The 12,632-nt window shown below is 41.4% G+C and overlaps 1 protein-coding gene across 6 annotated transcripts in view; it reads left to right on the top strand.

Moving 5' to 3' along the window:
* The window catches only part of DGKI (diacylglycerol kinase iota), a 479,960-nt gene that overhangs the window by 82,417 nt on the left and 384,911 nt on the right, over positions 1-12,632 (top strand). The gene's annotated exons all lie outside the window — the stretch shown is intronic.

Raw genomic sequence — 12,632 nt, 5'->3', positions numbered from 1 at the left:
TAGATAGATTTGAGTCCTGCCAACAGAATTTTTCTGAATTGGCTTCTTGTCTGTTCTTTACCAATAGCTGCCTATACAGTTCAGCTGCCTGATCAACATCTTGTCTCTCAATTCCTGTGTGCCCTCACAGATCTATTAAAGCATCCTGAGAAGAGGGTCCCTCAGAGTCACCAGGTTTCAGGGCTCCAGCTTTTCCTGGGGATCAGAATACCCCTTCAGATGCCAACACTCTAAGGCAGTAATGTGTTTCTCTGGCCAAACGCCTGATAGTATCTTCTTGGCAAGTTCATTATTTATTCCCCTTTACTGGTGTGAGGGTTTTCCCAAAGTGTCATGTCTTTGCAGAGTTTTTCCTACCCTTCCGTGCTATACGTGTGGTACCACTTTATGCATTTGTTTTTGCTAATATGAAATAAATCCCATTATAAATAATTCCAAGGGATTTTGCAGATGATTTTACTGTTCAGAATAAGAGGAGTGTTCCGTGAATCATGCAGCTGCTTTGGTACACAGTTTGTAGAAGTAAAATGTGGTATAATGTAATTGACCCATGGGTCCCTTCTTGTACAGAGTGTCACTTGCTGAGAAGTAAGCAAAAAAGGGAGTGCATTCCTGCATCTGGCAATTCACCCCCATCCTGCAAGAGTAACTCATAGAGCAGCTTATTCCATTGTGACACTGACTCACCCTTCCTCTCTCCACCCCCATTGTCTAGTTCTGATGTGTTCTGTCCCCACTAATTCTAGGGTCACACTGACTTATGCCTTCTTCATCCTAAGTGGAGAAGAAAGCTTGTCTGTGTTGATGAAAGTATGAAAATAGAAATGCCATAACTTTTAATGCAAACAATATATGTTTGTTGAATGTATGAATACAACAACTTGGAATAACTCCTGACAGTGTTTCCAAATATTTTGGGTCTATTTAAGTAAAGAGACATGAATAATTTGAAACTGGCATTCTTTTTCTTCTTCTTTTTTTTTGAATTAGCAATACATGTGATGAAACCTTAAAAACAAATTCTCATAGTTAAGAATGGTTGCCTTTAGTGAGCAGGATGGGGAACAGATCTGGGGGCTTAGGTCATTCATTATAAACCATTCTGCAGGCTTTCTTTTTTCTAACCAGATGTGTGTATTACTTTAATGTTTTTTTGATACCTCCCTTAAGTAGGCCCAGTCCAGTTTAAGTGCAATCTCTTGAGTGCCTCGTGTCAGACACTGTGCCGGTCACCCAGGGCTCCAGGGTGAATCAGGAATAGCTCTTACATGTGAATTCACAGTCTAGTTGGGGAGACAGAACAGACCAAAAGCAGATAATATTTAAATAACATGATGCTAGCTAAGAGAGAGGTAGCCATGGAGTTAAGTATCTTCCTCTCCATTTTATTCAGCCTTTTGTTTTAAAATTCTACCTTTATGATGTATTTCAACAGAGTTCTGTGTCATGATTTTGGATTTAGTGGAAAAAGAACAGAGGAGATTTTCTTGTTACCTTAATTTTCCCAGCATGGAAGATTTGGGAATGAAGAAGGATACTGCAAAGAGTGAGGCCTAAAATGGAAACCAGTCATGATTTTTATTTTGCTACTTTCTTTACGGACACGAATGCACACAGTGTAGAGCAGCCTTAACTCTGAATTGGAACAAGGTCGTGTAAGTGCCAGGACGTTATTTCCAGAAGCCCACAGCTGCTGATTCCTACACCCAGTGATTTCCACTGCCTTTTCATGATTCTGGAATTCCCAAGAACAGTGTCATCTTATTAGAAGGTATTTCCCAGTTCGAATTGGAGACAAACCAACCTTCCCTCACAGGCTGAGTCCTTCTGGTTTCACTGCCAAAGCTTCCAGACTCACCCAGGGTCTGTTAGACATATTTGAATGAATCTGTCAGATTGTTCAGTAGTTAATGAGGCCACACTTTTCATGAAGACCATAGTGGCATCATTTTGTGTACCAACAATTGTATCAAGTCATGATGATTTTTTAAATATCATTGAAATAATCATTAAAATATTATTGAGATAAAGATGCATGTTTATCGGTGTCTATTTATTCCTTTCTCTTGTTTAAGAGAGAATTTACTTAGATGTGTACAAAACTGCTTTCTGGCATACTTAATTTTATGGGTTTCTGATTTCCACATCACTGAAAGTATCTGGAATACCTATGATGCAATGTGAATCTTGTTTCCACTAACTAGTAGGTAAATGCTTTGTTAGAGATTTAAGAAAGTTGGCAGGGCACGGTGGCTCACACCTGTAGTCCCAGCACTTTGGGAGGCTGAAGCGGGTGGATCACCTGAGGTCCGGAGTTTGAGACCAGCCTGGCCAACATGGTGAAACCCCATCTCTACTAAAAATACAAAAATTAGCTGGGCATGGTGGCACGCACCTGTGATCCTAGCTACTCAGGAGGCTGAGGCAGGAGAATCGCTTGAACCCGGGAGGTGGAGGTTGCAGTGAACTGAGATTGTACCACTGCACTCCAGCTTAAGTGACAGAGGTGAGACTCCATCTCAAAAAAAAAAAATAAATAAATAAATAAATAATGAATATAATTGCAAAGATAAAACGTAAACCCAGATTGGGAATAAGAAGCAGAATTATACCAAAATGGAAGCTGACGATCACACAGATTCACTCTTTATTTACTCATTCAAAGCTTGCCTCACATACCATAGGTAAAGTGGGTAACTCTTTCTGATTTTTTTGGTTCACTTCAAGACTATATGATCTTGAAATTTTAAATAAATAAGCTAAAAAGGCCCTAAAATATTTTATTAAAACCCACTGAGTATAATTTATTGATTTTTATAAAACTAATTCTTTTTTTTTTTCTGTTTTACTTATAAGTTTTGGGATATGTGTGTAGAATGTGTAGGTTTGTTCCATAGGTATACATGTGCCATGGTGGTTTGCTGCACCTATCAACCCATCATCTAGGTTTTAAGCCCCTCATGCATTAGGTATTTGTCCTAATGCTCTCCCTCCCCTGCCTCCCACCCCCAGACAGGCCCTGATGTGTGTTGTTCCCATCCCTGTGTCCATGTGTTCTCATTGTTTCACTCCCGCTTATGAGAGAGAACATGCAGTGTTTGGTTTTCTGTTCCTGTGTTAGTTTGCTGAGAATGATGGCTTCCAGCTTCATCCATGTCTCTGCAAAGGACATTTCTTTTTTTTATGGCTGCATAGTATTCCATGGTGTATATGTGCCACATTTTCTTTATCCAGTCTATCATTGATGGGCATTTGGGTAGGTTCTAAGTCTTTGCTATTGTAAATAGTGCTGCGATAAACATACATATGCATGTGTCTTTATAGAACAATGATTTATAATCCTTTGGGTATATACCCAGTAATGGGATTGCTGGGTCCAATGGTATTTCTGGTTCTAGATCCTTGAGGGATCGCCACACTGGCTTCCACAATGGTTGAACTAATTTATACTCCCACCAACAGTGTAAAAGCATTCCCATTTCTCCACAGCCTTGCCAGCATCTATTGTTTCCTGACTTTTTAACAATTGCCATTCTGACTGGCATGTGATAGTATCTCATTGTGGTTTTGATTTGCAGTTCTCTAGTGATCAGTGATGATGAGCTATTTTTCATGTTTGTGGGCCGCATAAATGTCTTCTTTTGAGAAGTGTCTGTTCATATCCTTTGCCCACTTTTTGATGGGGTTGTTTTTTTTTCTTGTAAATTTGTTTAAGTTCCTTGTAGATTCTGCATATTAGACCTTTGTCAAATGAGTAGATTGCAAAAATTTTCTCCCATTCGTAGGTTGCCTGTTCACTCTGATGGTAGTTTCTTTTGCTGTGCAGAAGCTCTTTAGTTTAATTGGATCTCATTTGTCAATTTTGGCTTTTGTTGCAATTGCGTTTGGTGATAAAACTAATTCTTAATTGTTATCACTCAGTGAATGGTACTAGTTTGATCTTCCCTTGCTGATTAATCCAGTTCTTTCCAGTTCACTTGAAACCCATTTCTTTGACTCAGATAGCTTTCACTTTAATTCCAAATTTTCAGGGACATTTGGTACCAAACTCTTCACCCTCGACCACCATTGCTGGATCTGCCACAGTCAGAGTTCATCTACTGGGTCTAACACGTCCCGGCTTCTTTTGCATTTTCTCCCGTGTCTCCCTTGGGTGTCGCAGAAGCAGCAAGAGATTATTATCATGTAGTAGGGCTCCGTAATCAGAATGCGAAATCCCTATGCATAAATGCTGTCTTTTCTCAGAATTTCCTGACCCACTTTCTATTTTTTGAGAAGACAAAATTGACTTTTTTTTCTGACTTCTTCAGATATCTCTTGTAGTGGCTGGTATTTTCATCTGCTGGCACCTCTGACAATGACTATTACAACGTGCCTCAGAATACAGAGTGCTAACACCTCATCTTCTAAAAGAAATGCTTCCTCTGTAAAAGTGTTTTCTCTGATGAAGCCGCCATATAGACCATTGAATAGGAACTGCAGAAGACTCCGGAACACAATTTGATAGCCGTTCAGCCAAGCGGCCGCAATTTATTTTGTCCCCGAGTGTGAAGGAGGCAGCCCAAAGAATGTTGGCTCTGGAGGAGGAAGGCAAGGATATGGGGAAAGAGGGGCCAGAGAAGGGCAGGATGGGGCAAAGATTCAGGACACCTTATGTAATGAGGCACAGTGTGATTCTGCCCGGGGCCTGTACGTGCATGCAGTCGGGTTGCCTCCCTTTCCCCTGGAAATGTGCCCTTTGCTTACTTTTTGTTTGGTTTTAAAGCAGCTGGAAAGGATATTTTTTGCTCAGAATTGGTGCTTAGCTTTTGCAGGAGCTGCTTCTTGAGAGTCGTCTCTTGTCATCCCTCTGGGTTTTAGCTCAGTGTGACGAAGCTATTTAAAATATGTGTGTTTTTAAATGATTCTAAAAATAAAGTATTCACATTGTTATGCCTCACTCCCTCCCCACTATTGAGTCCTGCTCCCCTGACAGCAACTTTCCATTTCTCTAGCTTATCCTTCTGGTATTTATTTATATCTGTGTTTCTAAATACTATGTTTATACTATGATCATTTGGTTTGCCAATTGTAGACATTATCTGTTAGGTTGGTGCAAAAGTAATTTTGGTTTTGCCAAGATGATAGTATTAGGTACCGACCTAATACTATCATCTTTCTATGAGATGGTACCATTTTAGATGAACATCTGTGTCCACTTAACATCCTCCCTCTTTCTGTAGCTTCCTCATATATGTACATCAAAGTTCTTGGTTAGACTCATGGTCAGATTATTTGTTTTTTGTTTGTTTGTGTTTGTTTTGTAGGGACAGGGTCTTGCTGTGTTGCCCAGTCTGGTCTTGGAGTCCTGGCTTCAGGTGATCCTTCTGCCTCTCATACTGGAATATTATATAATATTTTAAAAAATAGCTCACCTTTATTATGTATTTTCTGGGTGCAAGACACTGTCGAAGAGCTTTAGACATGTATTAACTAATCTTCATAGCAACCATGTAAAGCAGATACTGTTATTCTTTCCATTTTGCAGATATGGACATTGAGACCTGGGTTAACTAACTTTCCAAAGTCATATAGGTAGTAGCTGGTGGAGCCAGACTTCAAACCAAAGTAAACCAGGCTCCAGAGTCTACTTTTAACCACTACACTTTTTAAATGATTAAGATTTTACAAATACTATTTATAGTGGAGCCACATGTATATTATTATCTCTTCTCCTTCTCTTCTCTTCTCTTCTCCGTCTCTTCTCTTCTCTTCTCCTTCTCTTCTCTTCTCTTCCTCTTCCTCTTCCTCTTCCTCCTTCTCTTCTCTTCTCTTCTCTTCTCTTCTCTTCTCTTCTCTTCTCTTCCCTTCTCTTCTCTTTTGGAACTCTTATTAGATGGAAGTTGTATGTCCTGAATTAATCCTCTAATTTTCTTACCTTTATCTCTTCATTACCTTTGACCTACATTCTGGGAGATTGCTTTAACTTTATCTTGTAACTCTTACCAAAGAGTTTTTTTTCCCCTGTGACACTTTAAAAGCTCAGTAGCTGTTTCTTATTTTTGTTCTGTTCTTTTATTTTTCAGTTCTTTCTTCCTAATTGAGTACTTTGGCCCTGTCTTTCATACTGGTGGCTTTCCTGCAATGGCAGGAGATCTGCAGCCATCAGGTCACAGACATGAATAAGGCTCTGAAGAGCTGACGGGACACCTTCCATGGGTGGCCCAGGCTCATCTGGTAGTGGCCCCCCCATCAGGTCACATACATGAATAAGGCTCTGAAGAGCTGACAGGACACCTTCTGTGGGTGGCCCAGGCTCGTCTGGTAGTGGCCCCCCACTGCAGAGTGGTCTAGGATCACAGATCTGTTCAGTTGGAGGATCCTCAGATGCCAGCATCTGGAAGCTTTTCCCTTGGGCTGGCCAGAATCTCCATAATAGAACCACCCAGACTTGTTCCTGGGGCTGTACACCTGCTGCAGGTGTTGTGGGAGCCAAGTTTGGAGCAGGAAACAGAAAGATCTCATTGTGGGTGTTGACTTTCACTCAGTTCTCTCTTTTCAGACTCACGTTTACCCATGCACCACCCTCACCACCCTGCAAGCCCTCCCTATTTGAGTCCCTAGTTCCTGAGGATCCCTCTTTCAATTTCTCTAGAAAAAGAAATTCCTCCTGTCCTGCCCTGGGTGTGCTGAGTGGGAAGGAGGGAATAAGGAAGATTCTCTTTGCCCTGGAGGAAGTCCATGACATTTCCAATTCCTCCTCCAATTCCTCAGCTTTTCTGAGGGGCTCCGTGCAAATTGGCTTGCTTTTTCTTGGTTTTGCTCTTTGAGATTTGTAACTTTCTTTGTGCTAATAGGTTAGTAATAACTTGTCAATTCACTTTCCATCTTCCAGAAGACTGTTAACATTTATTTCTACCTCTCCATTTCTCTGTGTCCTTGTGGAACTTTACTTTTTAAAAAAACTTAATTACTTTCATTATGTTGGAGGTTGGGAAGGGAGTAGAGATGAACATCATGTTGACACAACCATACTTGATGGAAGTCCGATTAGATCACCATTGGAAATATTTGTTTCTTAGAGTTTGCTTCATTTTCCTGTTAGGCTGGAGGATCGCATGATATTTGTCTCAGAATAACGGGAGGGTTCACTTTTCATTCTGTTTGAGCTTTCCTGGTGTATACCTTTCTTCCTTTCCTCTTAGGATCGTAAGTCCTGAATAATCTTGTTCTAGCTCTTTTCTCCTCTTATCTTCATCTGTAAATGAAAGGGGCGGAGAGCTGGTTTCAGGCAGGAACTAGATCTGACATTTAGGAAATCTCCTGTTCAGGTAGCTTCTCTTGGCCTTTTCCTTTCAGTGGTATTTTCTGAAAACCTGACTTGCCATACTGATTTAAATGCCTGATACCAGTGTAAGGTATAGATGTGACTTCTCCTAGGAACATAGATAAAGCTTTGGGGGTGAAATTGACAATAGAGCGTGTCTCCTTTCTCTCTTTAGCCAGTGGGAAGGTTGGGTGACTTGGGGCTGCAGGCTTCCGGGAGGCCTCCATATCATATGCTGCCTGTCCTTAGAGTCCATCCAGACCTGAGGGCTACTTAGCTGAATTGTTTAGTAAACGACGTGGGATTCAGCTGCATCATCTCTACAAAGACTCTCATGTTGACTTATCATTACAAAGGGCTGATGGTGGCAGTGGTTCTAAACCTTGACAAGTGAACAGTTTCTGCAGGAACGCTCTTTGGAAGACTGTGACGTCACAGACAAGACAAGGAATATCATTAGTGAGGTCATTTTAAAATTCTCAGATCTTGGACTTGCTCTGGGCAGTGACTTTGCCAGCAAGTTGGAAGAGGGCACAAGAAGTGTGCTCATCAAATTTGTGGCAGACACAAAACTGGAAAGGATGGCCAATGTAATCGATGACAAAAACAAAAATATGTCTCAAAATGATGTAGATATGCTGGAATGCTGGGTTAAAAATAACACAATGACATTTCAAAGGGATAAATGTAAAATCTTATTTTGGAATAAAAAAATCAATGATACATAATGGTGGGAGAAAAAAATCTACTGGCAGTAGTTCTGGTAGAGAAAGACACTGAAGTTTTATTTGACTAAAAGCTCAGCATAAGCCACTAAATCTGACTGAGGCAACTAAAAAGCTGCATTAATGGAACGTTAATGTATTGAACTCAGGAAGTAACACCCCTCTTCAATGGTTGGACTGCACCTGGCGCCTCATGTTTGCCCAGAGAAGGGCAATTAGCAGGTGCCTGAGGGTCTGGAAGCATGTCTCAGGGGAAACCATGGAAGGAACTGAGTATATTCAGATGGAAAAGAAAACTGTCTTCTCCTTATTAGCTGTGAAACTTTAGGCAAGTTACCCTGGAAGCCCCTGTAGCCTCTTGGGTAAAATGTGGAAGGAGACCATTTCTCTGTGGTATAGGTAGGGGGCAGAAAGCAGGAAGTACTGGAGGAAGAGATTGGAGAGGTAGGAGGTGGGGATGGGATTGAGAACATATTCATAGCTCAGGATAAGGCATTCACAGTTTATCCTGAGCTGCAGGAAAATAATATGGGCACTGTATTATCTTTCAAACCAGGACATTCAGAGTGAAAGCCAGGCTTATTCAATACAACAGGACAAAAGGTACCAACTAGGGCTGTTGCAGGTACCCTAGACAAACCAGGAGAAAAGGCCATACTGCCGAAGAGCACTGTCAGTAGAGGACATCTGCCTTTTGGGGTGGTGAGTGGTCTGCCTTTGGAGGCATCTAAGCAGGGCTTGAATGAACTTCTCTTGTGGACCAGCACAAGAGAAGTTGGGTGGAAATGAACGAAATGAACTTTCAGATCCTTATTGAGTACTGCTACAAGGGATGCTATGTTAGAGAATATATGAAACAAATTAAACAGGAGCCATCCTGGCTCTCTGCAAATTCTTTTAGATGTGTATATTTGGCAAAAAGAGGGCAGAAAAAGGAACTCTGACCCTTTCTCAATGTAAAAGTTCCTTCTGAAGGATGAAATTAACTTAAAGGTTCAGAATCTGTTCACCTGGAACAATAATTCTGGTGTGCTCAGGAAGCTTTTTAAAAACACAGCTTCCCTGGGTGCCACCCTGGACTTAAAGAGTCAGAGGAGGGGAGGGGCACTTTAAGGAATATGATCTGTCCTAGGGCAACACCGTTCACATCTAGGGTGAGCATCCACCTACTGTATATTTAGTAAATATTCGTGGGCTCTGGGCCTAGATCTGTGATAGCATCTGATCGAAGTCGATGTAGGAGCCATCACTTGACACTTTTAGGGGCTTAAAATAAATGTTGTGACAATATGCAAACATTGAACAAATGCCAAAGCAGGTAGACGACCTGTCTCTTATTTAGCAGTCTGTTTTTCAGGCCTAGACTACCCTATCCTTACTGGTTAGAAGTATTACAGCATGCTTTGCTAATTATTACAAGAGACTGAAAATTGCTCTATGTGGAGGTTGAGGCCTTATTGGAGACTTGGAGCAGACAGGCATGGCCTGAAATTCTCTCTGGATGAGGAAGGTGTAAGGAAACACTGGCCTGAGCTACATGAGTCAAAACTTTTTAGCCCAGATGAATTACATTCTAGATACAGAGAGAAGCTATAGAATTACTATTTAGAATCTTTGGAGAATCGTGGATAATAAATGGGACAGGAGCTGGAAAGCTGAGATAGGCAAACATTTTCTAAGTTTTCAAAAATGAGGATACTTTGGATTTCACACACTGTAGATGAGAGAATCTGACATAATTTCCATAAAACATTCTTGAACAGGTTATGAAACAAGCAGTTTGGGAGTCGTTGGACAGGAGATGAGTGATCCCTAAATGCAAACACTGGCCCACTGAGAATGTTAAGCCAAAGCAGCATGATTTCTTTTTAGGAAAATTAAAGTTGCAAAGCCTTAAATAGAGCAAATACAGCAGATGTGGCATATCTAGGATCCTGCGAGACATTTGAGGTGTGTGTCAGTTCACACCCGTAGCTTCCTGGACAAGGCTGGTGCATATAAACTGTATAATAGGACAGTCAGATAGTCAGATAGCATCATTCTTGTTTGAATGGCCTCTCCAGTATTTCACAGGCAGGCAGACATTTGACGGTAGTCATTCTGTTGCCTATAAAAATATGAAAGTGTCCAGTCCTTTGCAGTCCTTACCATACCACTTGAGTGAATGAGTACCTAACCAGAGAGAATTCTCATGTGGACTCTGTACCTTGGCCCCTGATTTGACACTTTTCATCAGCAATTTAGATGAGAATAAAGAGAACATGGAAATCAAAATGCTAAGTGATATGAAATTGGGAGGGAAAATGAATACTTTGGATGAGGCCATAAGGTTTTGAACAGATATGAATAGCTGGACAATGGAGCTAAAGCCTACTGGAATCATTCTTTGTCACTCAGTCTACAATATTAAATTCCCTATTTGTCTGGAACAGGCTAGGTGCTGAGATCAGGAGATGTGCACGCCATAGCAAGGAGAGCAGGAGGCAGACGTATCCTGTAATACTTTGGTGGAGGTCAGCCCAGGATGCTATAGGAGCACACGATGAACCAGATCTCATGAAAGCTTGAGGTGGGTAAGGGCTTGGGGAGAGCTATTGAACCGAGCAAGGAGATCAGATATCTGGAGAAGGTGATATTTGAATGGTTTTGAAAAAAAGGAGTTAGCTGTGATCCATGCTGGGGTGAGGGTGTTCCACATTCAGGCAGCAACTATAATGATGTCATAACCAGGACCTGGGTGTGAGACAACATGGAAAACCAATTTGCAATGCTCATCAATGGCAGAGAACTGGAAGAGAGAGAGGTGTTACATATTTTTCTCACTTTAGTGTTCCCTGCTGCTGGATTATAGAATGTGAGAAAGACTCTAGGGGTACTCTAAAAAGGAGCAGTTGTAACATAAAGGGCATGCTCTTTTATCTTAGAGGCCAGCATTTTCCAAACTTACCTGATCATTAGAATCACTTGGTCCTTGTTACAAATGTTCTCAGGCCACTTTCTTGGCAAATCTGATTTCAGGTGTGTCAGAGTGTTTCCCAGGAATCTACTAAGAAGATCGCTAGTTAAGTTTGGGATATACTGTTATAGACATGGGGAACTATTGGAGATTTAATATCGGGAATGAACTGGTCACATTGGCATTAAAGTGGGCTGTTCTGGCTACCGTATATGGAATGATTTGAGAGGGGTAAATACATTTGATACTCTAGGCCAGAAATAATGAGAAATATTAAGAAAATCAGTAATAGTAGACAGCTGTTGGCTTGAGAGAGACTGAAGTGGAACCAAGTGGGTTTAATTACTACCTGGACTTAGAAAATGAGGGATGAGGACGAGGTGATTGACAGCACCAGTTTTCAGGCTTGGGCTTCTAGGTGGTGCCATTTATTGGGATAGAATCTTGCTTTGGTCAAGTTGAGTTTAGGCTGCCTGTGAGACATTGAGGTGGAGATATACAGTAGGCAGATGTATGGGTCTGGAGTCTAGGAGAGAAGTCTGGAGGAACATAGAGATTTGCGGGCCCACCATCTACTGTGGTAGTTAAAGCCTTGGGTATAACTCAGATTGCTTAGTGAGAATGTTTAGTTGAGAGGAACAGATGGTCCAGAACAGGAATCTGTGGACTATTCTATGAAAGAAAGCTAATGAGGCTTTCAAATGGGAGCCCGAGGGGGAAAATACAGGGAAAGAAGAAGAAAGAGGAGAACATGGTGAAGAGTATCAAGAGGAAGAGATCGCTGAGTGCTACTGAGGGATTCAGGTAAGAAAATAGTCGTTAATGATTTCTGTGTACTTTCTTTGAGTGAGCACTGCTGTGGTTGTTTTACAAGTGTTGTCTTATTTAATCACCACAATAACCAGGTGAGGTAGCCCCTGCTATTTACGTCAAGGAAATATGGGGAAACTGAGGCAGCAGAAAGGGTAAATAACTTGACTAAAGGCACAAAGTTGATAAATGCCAGGGCCAAGATTTGAACATAAATGAAAGGATGCCGAAGTCCTGTGTGTTGACCACCACAATCACTTGTTAGGAAACACAGTGGCAAAAAGGCTACAAAGGGCTTGCAGAATTTAACAACAGGGAAGTTCTTCATAACCTTGGCTCTGGCATGGTCCTGAAGCAAACCACCGTGCAGTGGCTTGAAGGCAAAACAAAGAAACAGACAGAAAGGGGAGATGACTTTCCAAAAACGTGAGTGGCTGGTTATCAAAGGGTAATACGGGCCAACTAGGGATGTTGTTTTAAGATGGGAAATTGTGTTTCAATGCTGAGAGGAAAGAGTAGGTAGAGAGAAATTGGTTTAAGATTCAAGAGAGGAAATTTTGGTTGAATTAAGATCTCTAAGGAGGCATGGGATAACAGAGTGCAGAATAGCCTAAAGGGAATTGCCTAGACTAGAGATGGAGATGTCATCCCTCTGGACCGGAAGGAAGGAGGGATATAACATAAGGATGCAAGAGGAGGGGAAGGATTACCTCTTTGAAGCAGGATGTAAGGTCTTATTCTGAGGGGTGGCTTGTTGGGTGAAGTGGTATTGGTGGACCTCAGCAGGCCCATCTAATAACTTTAGCCATCAGCTTCTTTTTGCCAACCGAGATGG

This window comes from Pan paniscus, chromosome 6 (genome assembly GCF_029289425.2).
Source record: "Pan paniscus chromosome 6, NHGRI_mPanPan1-v2.0_pri, whole genome shotgun sequence".
NCBI classification, from domain to species: domain Eukaryota; kingdom Metazoa; phylum Chordata; class Mammalia; order Primates; family Hominidae; genus Pan; species Pan paniscus.
This window is presented reverse-complemented; position numbering and strand designations above follow the sequence as displayed.